Below are 20,357 nucleotides of genomic sequence, written 5' to 3'. Positions count from 1 at the left end.
CTGGAGTTCTCTCTTGTCCAGCAAAAGAACAGACACAGGATTGAAATGCAAGAGAGGCCACAGGTGGAGACAAGAGCCCCAAGTAAGGTTCCTTGCTCCGGTTTTATCAAGACCAGAAGGCTTACAAGCATGATGGACGTGCACAAAGAGACAATGAAACCATGAATATTAACTCATGGGTGTGAGGGAAAGGAGGTTTTGAAGATAAGCAGTGTTAGGGGTTTGGGTCAATACAAAACAAAACCCCTGCGCCTGGCCAGATAGTTGTTTACAGCAGACAAGAGGTGCCATCTCTGTTTACTTAAACTTGCCTGGGGGAAAAAAAAACAGAGCATGCTACAAGAAAGACAGAGCATGCTACCTCAGGGTCAACAAGGCACCTTTTTTTTTTTTTTTTTTTTTTTTTTTTGCTAATTAGCTCTGCTCTGGTCAACTTTGCCCTGCTGCGGTGTATAGTCCTATTTACCTATTTACCTATTTTGTTCCTTCCTTCCTGTGAAAGCAGCTTTCTGCTATTGTACTAACTTGGGGGCACTTCTGCCCTGAATACCTAATCTTGTTTACCTAATCTTGGAAGCTTTCATACTGTGGCTTTCTATTTCCTTATGCCTTGTTAACCCATAGGTGTAAGCTCAGGGAATTCTAAGCTTATTCCCCACAGTAGACCAGGGTATAATATAATTTTAATAATTTGGCTTTAAATGATTACAAATATAGGCCTAATTTGAATTGGAGTTTTCTTTAAAACTATCCTTAACTAATCCTATTCATACAGATACACTAAATGCAATCAATTTTGACAGTTACCTATGTTAAAGTTATAATTACTTTCAGTAAGTGTATTAAATCTACAGTGGTTTAACCTTAATTCCCTAATAATCAATGTATTATAGCAATTAATAATCAGTAATTCCTTAGTAATCAGTGTATTATTGCCCAAGAACGATAGAAATTAACCATTTATTGTTAGATACAGCATACTGATTCCTAAGAAATTCTATGACTGCAAATCAGATTAAACATTAAAGAAATAAAGCAGACTGAAGGGAGCAGAGATTATTTCACAGCAACTTTCATTTCAATTTTAATAGGGTATTTGAATTTTTATATAGCATAAACGTTAGACTTAAAGGTAATTCAGCACTTATATTGATAGCTGTCCTGCTTACTCATAAAAAGTGTGGATTGGATAACATGCCTGAAATGATGCATATTATGACTTAATCAAGGCTTAGGGACTAGGTATGGAGAGAGAGGAAGTTGAGAATTCTAAATCAGGGTTTTTAATATTCACTCACTTTCTCATGCCTCACCACAGATAACCAGGGTATATTTTAATTTTTATAGATGAGGAGATAGGTTCATAGAATAATTAATGTGTGGGTCAAGCCACACAAAGGTAAAGAAAGTCTTATGAAAACTTACAGAAACAATAATTATAATGATAACACTTAGTGTCTACGAAGCACCAGATATTGTTAATACAGGTTCAAGATACAAAAGTTAGTGAACCAAGAAAAGTTCTTGATTTCACAGTTCATTTTTGTTTTGTTTTGTTTTTCTGGGGGAAGATGAACAATAGTCAGCAGTCTAGCATGACTTCTAGAATGAGGAGGAGTGCTGTGGCATAAATAAAGCTGGAAGAAGGGATAGAACATGATGAGGAAAGTGCTCATATTTTAAATAGGTTAGTTGCAAAAAGATTCTCTGAAATGTGAAATTGGAGTGTTATCTGAACAAACTACTTTGGAAGTAGTAAGTTATGAGAAGCATAAGTACAGGTATGCTTAAGTTACAGGTGTGCTTAAGTTAAGACCTTGGGTAGAAATGAACTTGGCATTTTCCAGGAATTTCAAGACCAGTGTAGTGGTGTCAGGGTGAACAAGGGGAGAAATTACAGGAATTGAGGTCATGAAAGAGGCAGCAGCCAAATTATACATGGCCTTGCGGGGACTTTGAATAATTTTAGCCAGGAAATGAAATGATTTTTTTTAAAGGATGAAAGAATTATTGGATATCACAATTCCTTCTGTTTCTTGGTTTCAGTGATTCTTACATTGATCATTATATAATTTCTGGTCCCTAAAAGAAAGAGATGACACATCTCAAAACAAGTCTTCAATAAATGGAAGATTTACAGAGGTCTGAATAGGGTTAAGAGAAAAAGGTGGGGGGCATAGTAAACCTTTATCTGTTCTTACTGTGTCCTTTGTGACTTTGTCTTTATTTGCATGATACATATTTCCATTAACTAAAACTGTTGGCACAGAAGTATGAAAAAGCTCCCCCATGTATTCAATGGGTTTTGGATACAGTCTTTGCTCCCACAAACCAATTTCTCTTTTACAAACAGTATCAAACACTAAGAGGCCAAGAGAGTAACAGAAAAATGACTCTCTTCTCTGCCTCTTGGTTTAATGCATGAGAAGTCCCACATGAAGATGAGAACGTTCCATGGTTGTATTCCTACATTGAGGCATTCTTCCATTTGCAATCAAGGCTTCTAAACTTACTGAACCAAAGAATAAAGGAATAGAAAGCAGTAATTTCTCAGTGGAGTTATTAGGTAAAATAGTGCCAAGGGGCACTTTTATTTCTACCTTTTAATTCCTAGACACATAGTAACATGACTATAGGAAATAATTCACCATCTATTATTCACTTGTTTAGAGCATATACCACATCCTTCAAATCAGAACCACCTGTTTTCAGGGTGTTTCTTTATACCTGTTGTTCTTAATCTTTCAGGAGGCCATACCATGGATCTTTCAAAACAGCTTTTTCCAGGTGGATTGAGATAGCAAAGCCAATACAACCTATAAGGCTTAATTAAACCAATACTTTAAATCTCAGGTGAGTGCATCTGTGTGGACAAATAAAAAAAATCCATACATGTGCTCATGATTCTTCTGATTTAAATTGTCAGGATCTCATGATTCTTCTGTTCTATAGGCTAACTCCTCTTGGAGCAGCCCTTGTTTTTCTGGGCCAGGCCTGCTTCCATCTAGCTCTCACTGTGGGCTTAGAAGTCATGGGGAAGGGTAGGAGTATGTTCTTTTTAGCAAAGAAATTTAGTGGGATTTAGAAGTTTAAAGTCATTTTCCTTGAGTGTGTCAGATAAAACGTTTCCATCTTGTATCTCAGACTCCCAGTCTTTTCCCTACACTATAAGAAAATTGGACAGATTGAACACTTAATTGGTTTGGCATCTTTACACCCCTTCTATTCAGACCCGGAGAATGTTCCACAATCATTGAAATTGGTGAATAGTCTTTCTTCTCCTGTGCTGAATCACGCATTGACAGCATTTACTTTGTCCATTCCTCTGTGTAGCCATTAGTTCCGTTAGAAGAAGCACAATAAGTCAGCTTTTCTTTATTCTTCATTGCCGTACTAAATTATCTAAGGTACTCTAACACCCACATCTTGTCTTCTATTTCTACTACTTCCCATAGTACTATTACTGTAAATTTCCCAATCACAATGTTATCACAAGGCATATATTACCAGAATCCTACTTTCTCTACCCAGCATATCCATGTATTTGTCAAATGTTTATGAAAAATCTAATCTCATATTCCCATTTTGGTAATCTGATAACAATGTATAAAGTTCCTAGCAGGAAAATGAGTGTAGGCTCAAAAGGGTCATTAAATTCATTTAATAGAAGTACTATTATGAGAATGTGGGCAGAGTTAAAGAAAACTGGTAAGGGTTGATGAAGCACCCTGGGGCCAGCAGCAGAGTTAAGCAACCACTACATTTGGTTTTAAAGGGACAAGAGGTGAGAGATGTTAGCAGAGTCTGAGAGTAATCTGACTATAGATAAGAAACATCAATCAACAGCTATTGTTTTTGTTTTTGTTTTTTATTTTTTTTAAATCTTTTTAATGTTTATTTATTTCTGAGAGACAGAGAGAGATGGAGTGTGAACAGGGGAGGAGCAGAGAGAGAGAGGGGGAGATACAGAATCAGAAGCAGGCTCCAGGCTCTGAGCTGTCAGCACAGAGCCCAAAGCAGGACTTGAACTCAGGAACCCTGAGATCATGACCTGTGCCTAAATTGGATGCTTAATCAACTGAGCCACCTAGGTGCCCCATAAACAGCTAAAGTTTTTAATAGAAGAAATCATTCACTGCCAGCCTATAGTCCAGAAAGGAGAGAACCTCTCTTTTTGTCCCATTCTCCAGTCTCTTGCTAGTATTTATCATTGGTCAAAAACAAATAGAAATTAGAGAACAAAAACAAACAAACACTTTTAGAACATTTGAGATGTAGAGGAAGGTGGAGAGTATGAAAAATGGATCTAGAACTTGTAAAATATGCATAGCATAACCATCCTTCCCCTTATGTTCATAACATCTGGCGATGTCAGAAAAAGAATAAATTGCCTTTGGATTTGAAGGTTCAGCTACTGAGAACCAGGCTAAATAATTCTCACTTAATCTCAAACTTTGAAATTTTAGGTATCTCAGTCTGGGAACTATGTAGCTAAGCTACAGAGTCATATATATACCCTGTGAGAGCTGTTCTCCAGTAAGAAAAGTAAGCTTCAGAGTAATTTTTCAGGGACAGTGGTTTGTTATTGATTTCTTAAAAAACAATGAGGTAAGATGGGCATTAAAATTATATCAATTTACTGAAATTGCTGTGGCTTCGGTAACTCCTATACAGACTGCAATTTGAAATCAACTGTCAGAGACAATGCTCCATAGAATCCCTTAGTCTGCCAGTCTCTTTTCATGCTATTTGTAATAGAATAGAGTAAAAATAAAAGGAACAGGCTTCGGGTATAATTCACTTCAGGAAATGTATTTTTACCTGTTATATCATTATTACCTGGTTGGAAAATTAAATATGATTCTCACATGCATTCCTAAGAAAGTGCCTATGATTTAGAAAGATGATAAAAATAATTCAACATAATTTATTCAGTATATATTATATGTCTAGTACTATAGAATGCTATCTTAAAAAGCTATGAAACTTTTCCATACTTTCTTTAAAAGGTTAATTAACTGACCCCTCACACATAAGTTACAAATATAGTAACTCATACTGCTGTGTGGGGGCACTGGACATCAAAATTGAACCTTTTCTTTTTTTCCTTTGTATTAAGCTGTTTTTGTTTTGTTTTGTTTTGTTTAATTTCAGTATAGTTAACATACAACATTATATTAGTTTTGGACGTACAATATACTGATACAACAATTCCATACATTACTCAGTGCTCATCATGATAAATGTACTTTTTAATCCCCACCACCTGTTTTGCTCATGCCCTCACCCACCCCCTCTCTGGTAACCATCAGTTTGTGCTCTGTAGTTAAAAGTCTGTTTCTTGGTTTGTCTTTCTCTTTCTTTTTTTTCCTTTGTTTTGTTTCTTAAATTCTACATAAGGGTAAAATCATATGGTATTTGTCTTTCTCTGACTTACTTTGCTTAGCATTATACTCTGTAGCTCCATCTATGTTTTTGCAAATGGCAAACTTTCATTGTTCTTTATGGCTGAATAATACTCCATTGTGTATATATACCTCTTCTTTATCCATTCATCTATCAGTGGACACTTGGGCTGCTTCCATAATCTGGCTACTGTAAATAATACTGTTGTAAACTTAGGGGTGCACATATCCTATTGAAATTGTGTTTTTTTTTTAAATTATTATTATTATTTTGGTAAATAGCCAGTAGTGTGATTTATAGACCATAGGGTAGTTCTATTTTTAGCATTTTGAGGAACTTCCAAATTGCATTTTCACAGTGGATACACCAGATTGCATTCCTACCAACAGTGCAAGAGAGTTCATTGATCATATCCTTGCCCACACTTGTTTCTTGTGTTTTTTTATTTTAGCACCATTCTGAAAGGTGTGAGGTGATATCTCATTGTGGTTTTTATTTGCATTTTCTTGATGATTAGTGATGCTGAGCATCTTTTCATGTGTCTGTTGGTCATCTGTTTGTCTTCTTTGGAGAAATGTCTATTGATGTTTTCTACCCATCATTTAATTGGATTAATATTTTTTAGATGTTGAGTTATAAATTCTTTATATATTTTGGATACTAAACATTTATCAGAAATGTCATTTGCAAATATCTTCTCACATTACACAGGTTGTCTTTTTGTTTTGTTGAGTGTTTTCTTTGCTCTGCAGAAGCTTTTTATTTTGATGTAGTCCCAATAGTTTATGTTTTGCTTTTATTTCCCTTGCCTCATGAGACATATCTAGAGAAATGTTGCTAGAGCTAGTATTAGAGAAACTACTGTCTGTGCTCTCTTCTAGAATTTTTATGGTTTCAGGTCTCACATTAGGTCTTTAATCCATTTTGACTTTATTTTTGTGTATGGTATAAGAAAGTGGTCCAGTTTTCTTCTTCTGTGTGTAACTGTCCAGTTTCCCAATTGGATATTATTTCCTGCTTTCTGAGGGGTTAACTGACCATATAATCATGGGTTTGTTCTCAGCTTTCTATCCCATTCCATTGATCTATGTGTCTAGTTTTGTGCCAGTACCATACTGTTTTGATTACTACAGCTTTGTAGTATAACTTGGGATTTGGAATTGTGATTAACTCCATGTATCTGTTTGTTTGTTTGTTTGCTTTGGTTGTTGGTGTTGTTTGTTTTTGTTGTTTTCTTTGTCAAGATTCTTTCGGCTGTTTAGGATCTTTTGTTGTTCCATACCAATTTTAGGATTATTTGCTGTAGTTCTGTGAAAATGTTGTTGGTATTTTGATAGGGGTTGCATTATATATGTAGATTGCTTTGGGTAGTATAGATAGCTTAACAATATTTGTTCTTCCAATCTATGAGCATGGAATGTCTATCTATTTGTGTCATCTTCAATTTTTTTTTTACCAATGTTTTATGATTTTCAGAATACAGGCTTTTCACCTCCTTGGTTCAGTTAGGTTGTTTATTTGAAATTTTTTTCTTTTCTTTTTTTTTTTTTTTTTTTTTTTTTTGAGGTAAGCTTGTATTGCTATAAACTTCCCTCTTAGAACCATTTCTACATTCTAGAGGTTTTGGACTGTTGTGTTTTCACTTTCATTTGTTTCCATGTGCTCTTTTAAAATTTCTTCTTTTATTTCCTGGTTGAGGCATTCATTGTTTAGCATGTTATTTAACCTCCATGTATGTGTGGTCTTTCCAGATTTTTTCTTATGGTTGACTTCTAGTTTCATAGATTGAGTTCAGAAAATATGCATGGTATGATTTTAATCTTCTTGAATTTGTGAAGTTTGCTTTGTGGGCTAATGTGTGATCTATTTTGGAACATGTTCCATGTATGTTTGAAAGGAAGGTATGTTCTGCTGTTTTTGGATGGGATATTGGATGGGAATATATCTGTTAAATTCTTCTGTTCCAATGTGTTATTCAAAGCCATTGTTTTCTTACTGATTTTCTGTTTAGGTGATCTGTTCATTGATGCAAGTGGGGTGTTAAAGTCCCCTAATATTGTTATATTATTATCAGTTAGTTCCTTTATGTTTGTTATTAACTGTTTGGTGTATTTGGGTGCTGCTATGTTGGGTGCATATATATTTATAATTGTTATATCTTGTTGGATTGTCCCATTTGTTATTACATATTGTCCTTTTTTTGTTTCATCTTGCAGTTTTTTTTCAAAAAAATTTTTTAATGTTTATTCTTTTTGAGAGAGAGAGAGAGAGAGAGCGAGAGAGAGAGCAAGCAAGCTCAAGTGGGGAAGGCAGAGAGAGAGGGAGACAGAATCCCAAGCAGACTCCAGGGTCTGAGGTGTCAGCACAGAGCCTGACGTGGGTGTCGAACTCATGGACCACAAGGTCATTACCTGAGCCAAGGTCAGACACTTAACTGAGCAACCTAGTCTCCCCTATAGTTTTCATTTTAAAATTTATTTTCACTGTGAATTATTACCCAGGCTTTCTTTCCACATCTATTTGCATGTAAATACTTCTGCATCTCTTCACTTTCAATGTGCATGTGTCTTTGGTTCTGAAATGTGTCTCTTGTAGGCAGCATATAGATGAGTCTTGTTTTTATTCATCCCACCACATTACATCATTTGATTGGAATGTTTAGCCTATTTACATTCAAAGAAGTTATTGATAGGTATGTATTTATTGCAATTTGTTACTTGTTTTATGGCTGTTTTTGTAGTTTTTCTCCATTCTTTTCTTCTCCTGCTCTCTTCACTCATGATTAGTTGTCTTTCCTTAGTGATATACTTGGATTCTTTTCTTTTTATTTATTTCTGCTTATCTATTACTGGTTTTTTATTTGTGTTTATCATTTGGTGTATATATAACATCTTCTGTGTATAGCAGTCTATATTAAGTTGGGGGTTGCTTATGTTTAAACCCATTCTTTATCCTCCCCCTCAAATTTTAGATATATAGTGTCATATATTATATATTTTTTATTTTGTGAGTCCCTTGACTGATTTTTGCAGATACACTTATTTTTATTGCTTTTGTGTTTCTCACATTCCTTACTTTTGCTTATGGCCTTTCCTTTCCACTCAAAGAGTCCCTCTTAACATTGTTGTAGGGCTGGTTAGTGGTCCTGCATTCCTTTAAATTTTGTTTGCCTGGGAAACTCTATGTCTCACCTTTTATTCTTAATGATAGCCTTCATGGATAGAATATTCTTGGCTGCAGATTTTTTCAACACCGAATAAATCATGCTACTCCCTTCTGACCTACAATGTTTCTGCTGAAAAAAATAGTTGATAGCCTTATGGGGTTTCCCTTGGATGTAACTGCTTTCTTTGCTCTTGCTGCTTTTAAAATTCTTTCTTTATCACTACTTTTTGCCATCTTAATTACTGTGTGTCTTGGTGTGGACTTCTTGGGTTGATTTTGTTGGGGGATCTCTGTGCCTTCTGGATCTGGATTTCTGTTTCCTTCTGCAGATCTGGGATGTTTTCAGCTATTATTTCTTCAGATAAATTTTCTTCCCCTTTTCTCTCTCTTTTCCTTCTGGAATCCTTGTAATGCAAATATTATTATGTATATGGAGTCACTGATTTCCCCAAGTCTATCCTTATTTTGCATATTTTTTTTTCCTTTCACCTGCTCAGCTTGATTACTTTCCATTACTCTGTCTTCAAGGTCACAGACTCATTCTTTGCTTATTCTAGTCTACCATTTATTCTAATGTATTTTTAATTTTAATTATTTTGTTCTTCATCTCTGATTTTTTTTCATCTAATTGTTAAGTGTCTCACTGATGTCCTCCACACTTTTCTCAAGTCCAGTATCTTTATTGCTTTAAATGTTCTATCGAACATGTTACTTATCTCCATTTTTTTTTATATCTCTTGCTGTGATATTGTCCTAGTCTTTCATTTGCGACACATTCCTCTGTCTCCTCATTTTGTCTAACTCTCTGTGTTTTGTCTGTTTCTATGTGTTAGGAAAGAGCTATGTCCCCTGCACTTGAAAGGAATGGCCTTATGAAGAAGAGGTACTCTAGTGCTCTGCTGTGCAGTGTCCTCTGTTCATCAGAACCTGGCATTTCAGGGGTGTCTCCTATGATATCTGTGATCTGCTTTTGTGACTGAGCCATTTTTCCTTCAGTGCAGTTGTCCACAGAGGCTCTCTTTCCCTTTTGTGGGCAGTAATTGTTCCCTGTGGTATTAGTGGGCCAGTCTGGGGATACCTTGGGCTTGAGTTGAGTCAGACCAGGCATTTATCAGACAGGCAGTAGCACCAAACGTCAGGGTGTTTTTTTCTGTGTTGTCGCCCTGAGAAACTTTCATTGGTGGTCAGGGCCTGCAGTCAGATCAGTTGTTTGCCTCCATCCCACTGCTAGTTCCTGTGTCTGACTGTGTGTGTGGTATCTTTTTCTCTCTCTGCTGCAGGGATCACTTTGGAGTGGTTCTCCATTGTAGGGGCTGCTTGTATATGGCCAGACCTGTGGCATTGCCCTGTATGAGCTCTGGCCAAGAGTGTATTGGAGAGGGTGGATCTGCCTAAGCACAGCATTGGGTGATATCTGAGCTAACAAGCTTTGTGTACTCCTAGTCCTCTGCATAAGAGCCCCTAAAGGGGTGCATCAGGCTCCATAAAAGCACAGTGCAGGATGGGGGTCTGGCATTGTGATGCAGCAGCATTACTAGCAAGCTTTGTGTGTCACTTCCTTTGTGGGAGGGACCCTGCAGAGCCAGGACTGAGGCAGGCTGTCTGGAGGGGTGGAGTGGCAGAAGCATAGCCTGGTGGTTAAGATGGCAGTGCTAACAAGTTAGGTAGCAAGCCCTGCAGATGGCTGTGTGTTTAATCTGTGGGACTGGGGAGAGAAATGGCACCTGCCAGTTTCTTTGTTCCTGGAGGAGTTCCCCAGTGGTTTCTGTCCCTCAGGACATGCTCTGAAATTAGTAAATAACTCTCCCTTCCATTCCACACTGCTTTATGCTATATATCCTGGGTTGTTTGTTGTGCTATCTTTTCAGGGTAGGGGCTTAGTTTAATCTTGCCCTCCTGGCTTCAGAATGGAGCTGCATTTTTTTTTTTTAATCCAAGTTTTAAGTCCCTCTGGTAGTAAGAACTCATGAAATTTGGCCCCTCTGGTTTTCAACGCCAAATGTTATGGGGATTTGTCTGCCGTGCATGGACTTTGCAATGTGGGAGCCTCTTTCTCTCCCCTCTTCATGCCTGAGACATCCTTCCCTCCCATGGACAATACTGCTGATTCCTTTATTTATCCCAACAACATCTCTGCCTTTCTTACTCTCTTCTCTGCATTTAGTTGTGGAATTTATCTGCCAGTCTTCTGGTCATGTTTTTGATTTATTTACTCTGAAGAGAATGCTATTCAGCTATATCTTTGAGACCAAGGTAAGCCTAGGATCCTCCTACTCTACCATCTTTTCCAGAAATCTGATCCTTTGGTTTTGTTTGTTTTATTGTTGTTTTTAAAATACAAACTCTACCACTTCTAATTTGATATTCTGTCCAAGGTCCACATCTATATCTTTGTATAACACAAAGTGGGTTCTGTCAATATATAGATACCATTAAAATTTTAAACTATATATCTATTTTAAATATATATTAAAGAAATATAATTAAATTAGATTTTGAACCAGTTGACAGAAAAATATTAAATAGTAGCACAGATGGTATGCAAATAACATTATGAATGTGGTAGGTGAGTGAATACAATTTGGAAAATATTACCTAATAAAAAGTTGTTTACAAGGGATAATGAGGATTAAAATAGGATATATGTGGTGGAACCAATTAGGAAAAATTGATTTCTGTTTGGGGCTTAGCATCTGTGAGAAGTAAATGAGATGATTCATTTTCAGAAATATCAAATAAAATCTGTGCTGTCTAGTTAACAATAGGTTTTCTTACAATCTATTGGAAATATGTACGAACCCTTTCCCCCCACACAATGGAGTCCTAAACCCTTAGACACTTCACTTCCACGTTCTTCTTCCCCGCTCAATTTTGCAGGCTTATTTTTCATGGGCTTTGCAAAGAGCATGCACCAAAGAACTGAAGTCTCTGTTGGAGGCATTTGTTCCAATCAGACTACTTTTTGGCCTTACACGAGTATAGGTGACTTCCAGGTAATACTATAACCTCTGTAGTACTCAGCTACTGAGGAATTAAGGGAGAGACTTCATACTAGGAGATAAATTGCCTGCTGTAACCACTCCAAGTGTACCTGTCCATCACACACGCACTTTTGCAAGAATGTTGATTAAAGCCTTACTTCACTGTGCTCTGAGTCTCTGCAAACCTCCTTTGATTGGGTCAGTGGGCTTATTTCTCACAGTATCTAACTATATTAGGTACAAACATGATGTCAATAATAACCTACTGAATGATTAACAATTATTAGATAGGTCTACTTTTTAGTAGATGAGAATGACAATCACATACAAATAAAATACAATATAACGTTATTGTAGATTGTGGAGAATAATATTCTTGGAATTACCAAAAAGATTTCCTTTTTCTAGGAAATTCTACTAATTTAAAGAGTGTAGTTCAGACACAAGAGACAATAATAAAAGAAAGTATAAAATAAATATGAAAAAGAATAAGGTACATAAAATGGAGTATGGATTGATTAACCAGTTGTTATTTAGAAGTTATTTGTTTGATTGTAGTGGGATACCGAACTAAAAGGTGATTGTACAAAGAGAAAGTATTTTCAATCACATGTGAAAATAAAAGGGCAGTGTGATGCAGGGGACTGAACAATAACGTTTCTCACCTCGGCACTATGTTGTTTTTATTCTCAGGCCTCATACAAGTGACTTCCAACATTTTTAGCTTATATCCTCACTGCCAACAGTGTGGGAGAAAAAGAAAACCTCTTTGCATGGTAATTCCTGAATACATCTCGGGGTTTGCTCTGAACCCAGTTACTCAAGAACCCTGTATAGAACAACTTTTGTGTCTAGAGATCTAGAATTATGGAGATCTAGAATTCTCCAGACTGGGTCAAATAGTTTCCTCTCTACTATGCTTATCCCTGTATGTGGAAGGAGTTCTGCTGAACCAAATAGAGTTAGGGGAAGGATTGTACCCCAAAAGAAAATTGATACACTGTTGTTTCACGAAAGGGAGTGGATTGTGGGATATAAAAAAATATAATACAAAATACAATACAAAATACACAAAAATATACAAAAATATACAAAATATACAAAAATATAATACATGTACATACAAATATACACAAATATGATACAAAAATATAATACCCATTACAGGTATTATACCTATACCACTGGTACAGGTATGGCCACTAATATGTCTGAGTTATTTCTCAGCAATAGCTTTTATGAGGTGAAATTTTTCATTTACTGTTAAATACTTGCCATGTAGTCCATATTTTCTATTCTATGGGGGTTTATTTTATTTTTTTATTTTTTTTTAAATATATGAAATTTATTGTCAAATTGGTTTCCATACAACACCCAGTGCTCATCCCAAAAGGTGCCCTCCTCGATATCCATCACCCACTCTCTCCTCCCTCCCACTCCCCATCAACCCTCAGTTTGTTCTCAGTTTTTAAGAGTCTCTTATGCTTTGGCTCTCTTCCACTCTAACCTCTTTTTTTTTTTTAACTTCCCCTCCCCCATGGGTTTCTGTTAAGTTTCTCAGGATCCACATAGAGTGAACACATATGGTATCTGTCTTTCTCTGTATGGCTTATTTCACTTAGCATCACACTCTCCAGTTCCATCCACGTTGCTACAAAGGGCCATATTTCGTTCTTTCTCATTGCCATGTAGTACTCCATTGTGTATATAAACCACAATTTCTTTATCCATTCATCAGTTGATGGACATTTAGGCTCTTTCCGTAATTTGGCTATTGTTGAGAGTGCTGCTATAAACATTGGGGTACAAGTGCCCCTCTGCATCAGTACTCCTGTATCCCTTGGGTAAATTCCTGGCAGTGCTACTGCTGGGTCATAGGGTAGGTCTATTTTTAATTTTTTGAGGAACCTCCACAGTTTTCCAGAGCGGCTGCACCAGTTTGCATTTATGGGGGTTTATTTTAGATTGCACTTTAAGTAAACATTACTCTTCATAGACAAAAATGAAAAGATTTTAAAAGTCATGTCCCTATTACTTTTGATGGTGTAATTCTAACATTTTAGATAACATCTGACAATAAAAATACAAAAATAGAAGGAGATTGCTGACCTGGAGCAAAGACTGTGCACAGCATTTTAAAGATAATAGGCTTGCAAAACAAAGAATAAAAACTCAGCAAAACACTGCTTAATACTTAGTTATAGACCTAAACAAGACCCACATCTTCAGTGCAAACAGCAGAGAACAACATGGAGCATACACAAGAAAACCCAATCTAGACCACAGTTACCCATGTTCAGGGTCATTGCCTTTTCTGAAGGAAGAGAAACTTAAGACTATTGTGGAAATTCATAGTAAAACTTTAATATTTCATTGTACGTAATAATATGGAATGAATGCAAACAGTTTGTGTTAACTGATTATGGGCTTATAAGGCCCAGTGCAAAATGCAAATGTGAAGCCTTTATTAGAAAATGATTAAGGAGTTCAAGACAATTAATCAAGTGTGGGGTCCTTCTTAGTGTGAGACCTTGTGCAGCTGCACATGAAGCTGTCTTTGGGGCTTAATCATAATGAAAAACTTACTCGCCGCTCTTAGGCAGTCCAAAGTTAAAGAGTCTGTACCAGTACCTGCATTTGGCACCCACAAACTGACCACTAAAATAAAGTTTCAGGAGCCCATCATAGGCCCCTCAGATAAGTAGCACTACATGGAGAATGTGGTTTTAACAAGAAAAGGTTCATTTGTAAGTTGCACAGGACTCCCGAGCTACCCTGTTAAAAAGCATTTGGTTACTTATTTGCCATGAAGAGAAAACTAAAACACTCAGGAATTTTTGGAAAGATTAATAGTAAAAAATAAATATATTTGATTCCCTTGGGTTAAAAAACTTTACATTTCTTTGGGTTCAGAGACACTGTGATATCTAATATAGATCACAAAACAAGATTAGTATGATTATAATATAAACTTACACTTCAGAAAAAGAATTGCACATTAGAAAATTTTATTGTAGAATTTGCCTCATAGCAACAGGTGAAAAGATTTGGATACCCAAATATTCAGTAAACATTCAGATAAGGATTGAGCATTAAATATTCACACTAACAAGACTATCATTCTTTGATATTAACAGTAATTAAATAATAGTTATTATTTATTGAATGCCTTATATATACACTAAGAATTGTACTCAGTTTTTAAAATATACATCCATATGCCCTAAATAAGTTTTATTTCCTCCATTACATATAGGTGAAGAACTCAGATAGTTCTGGTAATTTGCTTGCGTTAACATAGCTAATAAATTAGACTTGATAAAAAAAAGACTGTCTAAAAAATCTATGCCTTTATTTCATTTTTCTTGGTGCCTGCCTTTTTTCCTTCAATATAGGGATAAAGAAAGCTGTGTTAGTTACAAAAACTGTCTGAGGTATGTTAGCTTTGAGAACAGAGCTGAACTGGAGCACAAAGATGACAGAGAGCATGCAGATTTCTCACCCCTTCATAATTCTTTGTGTACTCTATGAGGCCACAGTTCCCCATCTTATACAGCAGTACTTTCTAAAAATCTTGCAGATTCTGGCTGATAATTGATTCCTATCAGGATGTTACTGAATGTCTGAGGGATTAACAGGATAAAAGCTGGTTAGAATAAAGCAAAACAAAACAAAAAAGCTAACATTAATTGAGCCATTACAAAATGGCAGGACCTGTTTGCAGAACTTTGCAGGTATTGTCACAATAACCTTGGGGAATGGGTTCTATTATTATCCACATATTATAGATGATGAAATGTGACTTTTCCAACATCACCTGACAAAGCTATGATTCAAACACGGGTTATTCCAGATCATGAAGGTTTCAATGATACCATATTGAAGTGTTAGATATAAAATGTCTTATATTCAATCATTTAAACACCATTGTATTGCAGATAGTTGATGTTTCTGTCTCCAAAGACAGGCAATGAGGAATGTGGCTCCTGGGCCACACTATGTCTCTTTAACAAGGGTGAAAGTGGGGAGAAGAAAACCTTGAAGACATGATTCTCCTCTGACTTAATTCTCAGTACCTTTAACTCCTAGTTCTTCCTCTTTGCCCTCTCCTTTGGTCTCCAGGGTCCATAAAACTCGATCCTTTTGTTCAGGCAGTGAGATGAGTCCCACACGGGTGCTGATCTACCTGACCTTTGACCAGCACCATCTTCCATGAGGGAAAATGGAACAGTGGGCAGGTGGCAAGTCCTTTGGGTTAGACCGGTTTATCCTTTCACAGTCAGTGATGAGAGACTTCACTATCACTTTCATTTTGGTTCCTTGTTTTTAATCAGTTACTCTGACACCTGACAGCTCAGGTCTGTCATCTGCTCAGCTGAGTTCCTGGTAGACAGGAGTGATCTGTTTATGTTTTCTAACTTTGTGAAGACACTTTAAAATTGGATGAAACAGACTTTTCCTTCTGGTTAAGATATAGAAATTCACTAGAGACTTTCCTTCTCATCCACGGGAGGCTCTTTCAGATGTCATCTACCAGGTAAGTTTAGGGAAATCTCCCTCATCCAATCTCTTCTATCCAAAAATACAATTAAGAAGACGAATAAACACGCAGAAGGCAAAAAATTGTTTTCACAACACTTCTGTCCGTTGACTTATATTAAAAATATGAAAAGAACTCTTACAAATTAACAATGAAAAGATAATTGAACAAAAATAAAAAAGAAACGGGGAAAAAACCCTTAAATAATAGTTCACAAATGCAGATATACCAATGGCACATAGACACCTGAAAAAAAGTGCTCAACATAAGCAGCCATCAAGGAAATGCAAATTAAAATGACAACCGTATACCATTTTAGAACTAATAGAATAGCTAAAAAAATCAAAGCCTGATGATGACAAATGTTGGCGTGGTATAGAACAAAACTGGAGATTTCATATGTTTCCATTGGGTAAAATAATAAAACCAAATTGGAGAAGTGTTTGGCGGTTCCTTATAACGGTAATCATATACCTACTTAAAGACTATGCTATAGTAGAATGAATCCTCAATAAGCCACAAAACATAGATATCTGCTCCAAATCTGTTATTTAATATTACTTATTCTACAGAAATAAGCTCATTTTCCTCATTTGTAAAGTAAATACCTTGAAGAGGTAGCTTTAAAGATCTTTACAAGCTCTCAAATATACATGTAATTCTATGTAATGAAGACAGAATGAGCATGCAGAATGCATGAGAAGTAGACCGGGGCACTTGGGTGGCTCAGTTGGTTAAGCATCTGACTTCGATTCAGGTGATGATCTCACCAGTCGTGGGATTAAGCCCCACATTGGGCTCTCTGCTGTCAGCACAGAGCTTGCTTTGGATTCTCTGTTCCCTTTCTCTCTCTGCCCCTCCCCCCTTGTACACACTTGTGCTCTCTTTCTCTCTCTCTCTCTCTCTCTCTCTCTCTCAAAAATAAAGAAATGTTAAAAAACAATTTAAAAAAAAGAACACAAATGGACATTTGAATAAGACATTCATTTATTTGTCATAAGTCTAATGACAAATTCTGTGTCCAGAATTGGAAACCATGTTTACTTAATAGAATAGGCTAGTTTAAAATCAATCTGTACTGGTTATTTTACTCAGCTGCTTATTTGAAAGCTTTGCAAGCCTAACATGGACTCTCTCTCCTGCCTTTTATTCCTTTCTTGTGATTCCAGACTTTCTGGTTCATAAGCAGATGCCTGAAGTGTGAGATTGAAAACAGAAGGACTTTTTTTTTTACTTCCTTTGTGTATTTTTCCAAGATAGGAAGGGGGTTCTATAGTGAGAGTGTGAAGTATTTTATTTATTGGTTTTCAACAGGATAAGGAGAGATTTGGAAAATAAATTTTAAAAGAGAAAGGAGGAAATGCTCCCTTCTCAGGAATTTTCCATTGTCTTCAGGATGGCGTGCCTTAGGATAGAACGGCAAAAACGAAGTGTCATTTCAAAGGAAATAAGCAGCAGAGCTCTTCTAAATGAAATCATCTGGAGTTCCCTGGAGCCTCTGTTTCCAATTCTTGCCCGTGTATGTTATTGTTTCTTTGGATTTCTGCCTTCTTTTATTAAATGGCATCTGTTGGATGGGGAGCCTAAGGGATCAGAGCCACCTTAAACCTTGATACTCCCTACTGCAATGTTTGGATGGGTTTCATTGGTTGACTTACTGTTTTTCTCTTTATATTTTTGTGACCTTGTTTTTGACAGTAGTTAGTAATTTCATTACTAAATATGCATAATACTGCAAGTTAGGCAATGGTGCACTTTCTTATAAAAACTCTTCAGCTACCTGTATAAATGACTAGCTGACCTGCACATTAAGGAATTTCTCAAGTTCAGTCTGCTACAAAACCTTTTTTTTTTTTTTTTTGTCAGTGAGTTATATGTGAAAATTATGGTAGCTTAAAAATCTATCTTGGGAAATGTGGTTGCACCAATGCAAATCAAATTTTGATTTGAAAATCTGTGGAACAGGGAGTGAGAACTACATTTGGTAAAAACATTTTTTCCAAGGTAAGAAATTCTGGTCTTATGTGTTTTTGAAATAATTTGGTGAATTTGGGGAACTCAACTTATTTTCTTTTAAGGTTTCTCATTTGAAGTCATTCATACATTCTGTGAGAGCAGTTATAATGAACTGTGGTATGTGTTTTGAGTCATGTCTCTCTCCTTTGGGTCAACTTGTGGGAAAGTTGTGAGACATTGCCCTTAATGTTTTTGTTTGGTTTTTTTAAGTTTATTTATTTACTTTGAGAGAGTGCATGAGAGTGGGGGAAGGGCAGACAGAGAAAGAGGAAGAGAGAGAGAGAGAATCCCAAGCAGACTTCACACCATCAGTGCAGAGCCTGATGCAGGGCCCGAACCCATGAACGGTGAGATCATAACCTGAGCCGAAATCAAGAGATGGACTGAGCTATCCAGGTGCCACTCACCCTTAATGTTCTTAACAGACTCATTTTTATTTTAGAGGAGTTCTACAAAGAAATGTTTTCACTATGTCAAAGATTTTAACAAGGGTTCTTACAAACCTACCCTTCATTCCATATTTACTCTAAGGCTATTTCTCATTTCTCATTTTTTTTTTTTGGTTGGGGGGGGCTTCAGAAAATCACTTGGCCCTTTTCCATTTACTCTAGATTCTTTTAGGTATTGAACTTTTTTTTTCTTTATCTCTCTCTTGTAATGATGTATCATATGCAGCTGAAAGAAGCCAATTAGAATTTGCAACTCTCTGTCTGGAAATTGCTTTGGCTAACTGCATGTTTACTAGATAGTTTTTGGATCTTCTAAGTTACAACAGTCTCTAACAGCAAATCTCTCACTATTCCTCATGCCTCCATTAACAGTATCACCTCCCTTCCAGCCTCTTCCCCCCTAATTCATTCAAAAGTCATTGCTACATGTTTTATGTTTTAGTTATGGTAGCACCCCACCTCTGGAACTGATTTCTGATTCAGTTATCTATTGCCCTGAATTAAAAAACAAAACAAAACAAACAACAACAAAACCAAAACAAACACAAAAACAGTAACCAAAATTTAGTGACTCTAAACAGCAAGGATTTATTATTTTTCACAATTTTGTCAGTTGCCAACCTAGTCATTGTTTGATTTTCTCCAGGGATTACTCACGAAGCTGCAAATATTTGATAGTTTCACTGGGGTTGGAAGATCCAATATGACTTGCTTCATATGCATTTGTTTATATAGGCTGTTAGTCATGCTGCCTTAATGTACCTCCATTGACCTCTCTTCCTCTCAGTTGGTTAAACTCTGCTCCTTTACAGCAAAGTACAGATTTCAAGAGGTATAGTATATGTATTATGTATAAAACCTAGTCTCTGAAACTCACATGATACTAATTTTGTTCCATTAAATGACTCAAAGCAAGTCACAATGCTATTCTAGATTTAAAAATTGGAGAGCTCATCTCTGCTTCTCATTGGGAAAAACCTCACATTCACATTTCGAAGAAGTATGGGCAATCTGAGTTATGTTTAATTGGGGTCATTCTTATAAATATCTAACACGTCATTAAATTTTTCATTTTATAAAATTCTGTGAAATTTGCTTCTCCTTACAGCGAACTCTTAAAATTATGAGATCTTTCCTACCGATCTGCTGGCATCACTCAGTCTTCTTCCATACCTAACTATAAAGGTCACCAATTCTAGGTGCAGCCACTCTGGAAAACTGTGGAGGTTCCTCAAAAAATTAAAAATAGACCTACCCTATGACCCAGCAATAGCACTGCTAGGAATTTACCCAAGGGATACAGGAGTACTGATGCATAGGGGCACTTGTACCCCAATGTTTATAGCAGCACTCTCAACAATAGCCAAATTACGGAAAGAGCCTAAATGTCCATCAACTGATGAATGGATAAAGAAATTGTGGTTTATATACACAATGGAGTACTACATGGCAATGAGAAAGAACGAAATATGGCCCTTTGTAGCAACGTGGATGGAACTGGAGAGTGTGATGCTAAGTGAAATAAGCCATACAGAGAAAGACAGATACCATATGTGTTCACTCTTATGTGGATCCTGAGAAACTTAACAGAAGTCCATGGGGGAGGGAAAGAAAAAAAAAAGAGGTTAGAGAGGGAGACAGCCAGAGCATAAGAGACTCTTAAAAACTGAGAACAAACTGAGGGTTGATGGGGAGTGGGAGGGAGGGGAGGGTGGGTGATGGGTATTGAGGAGGGCACCTTTTGGGATGAGCACTGGATGTTGTATGGAAACAAGTTTGACAATAAACTTCATATATTGA

General features: G+C 36.4%; 1 long non-coding RNA gene across 1 annotated transcript; it reads left to right on the top strand.

Moving 5' to 3' along the window:
* The first annotated feature begins 556 nt into the window (after positions 1–556).
* Positions 557–17,320, top strand: LOC115526176. The gene is made up of 3 exons (XR_003972565.1): positions 557–660; positions 6,118–6,120; positions 17,309–17,320. It is a non-coding gene; the product is annotated as an uncharacterized LOC115526176 (long non-coding RNA).
* Positions 17,321–20,357: the final 3,037 nt, after the last annotated feature.

Source organism: Lynx canadensis, chromosome D1, assembly GCF_007474595.2.
Source record: "Lynx canadensis isolate LIC74 chromosome D1, mLynCan4.pri.v2, whole genome shotgun sequence".
Classification (NCBI taxonomy): Eukaryota; Metazoa; Chordata; class Mammalia; order Carnivora; family Felidae; genus Lynx; species Lynx canadensis.
The sequence above is the reverse complement of the archived record's forward strand: the minus strand, read 5'-3'. Positions and strand labels throughout refer to the sequence as shown.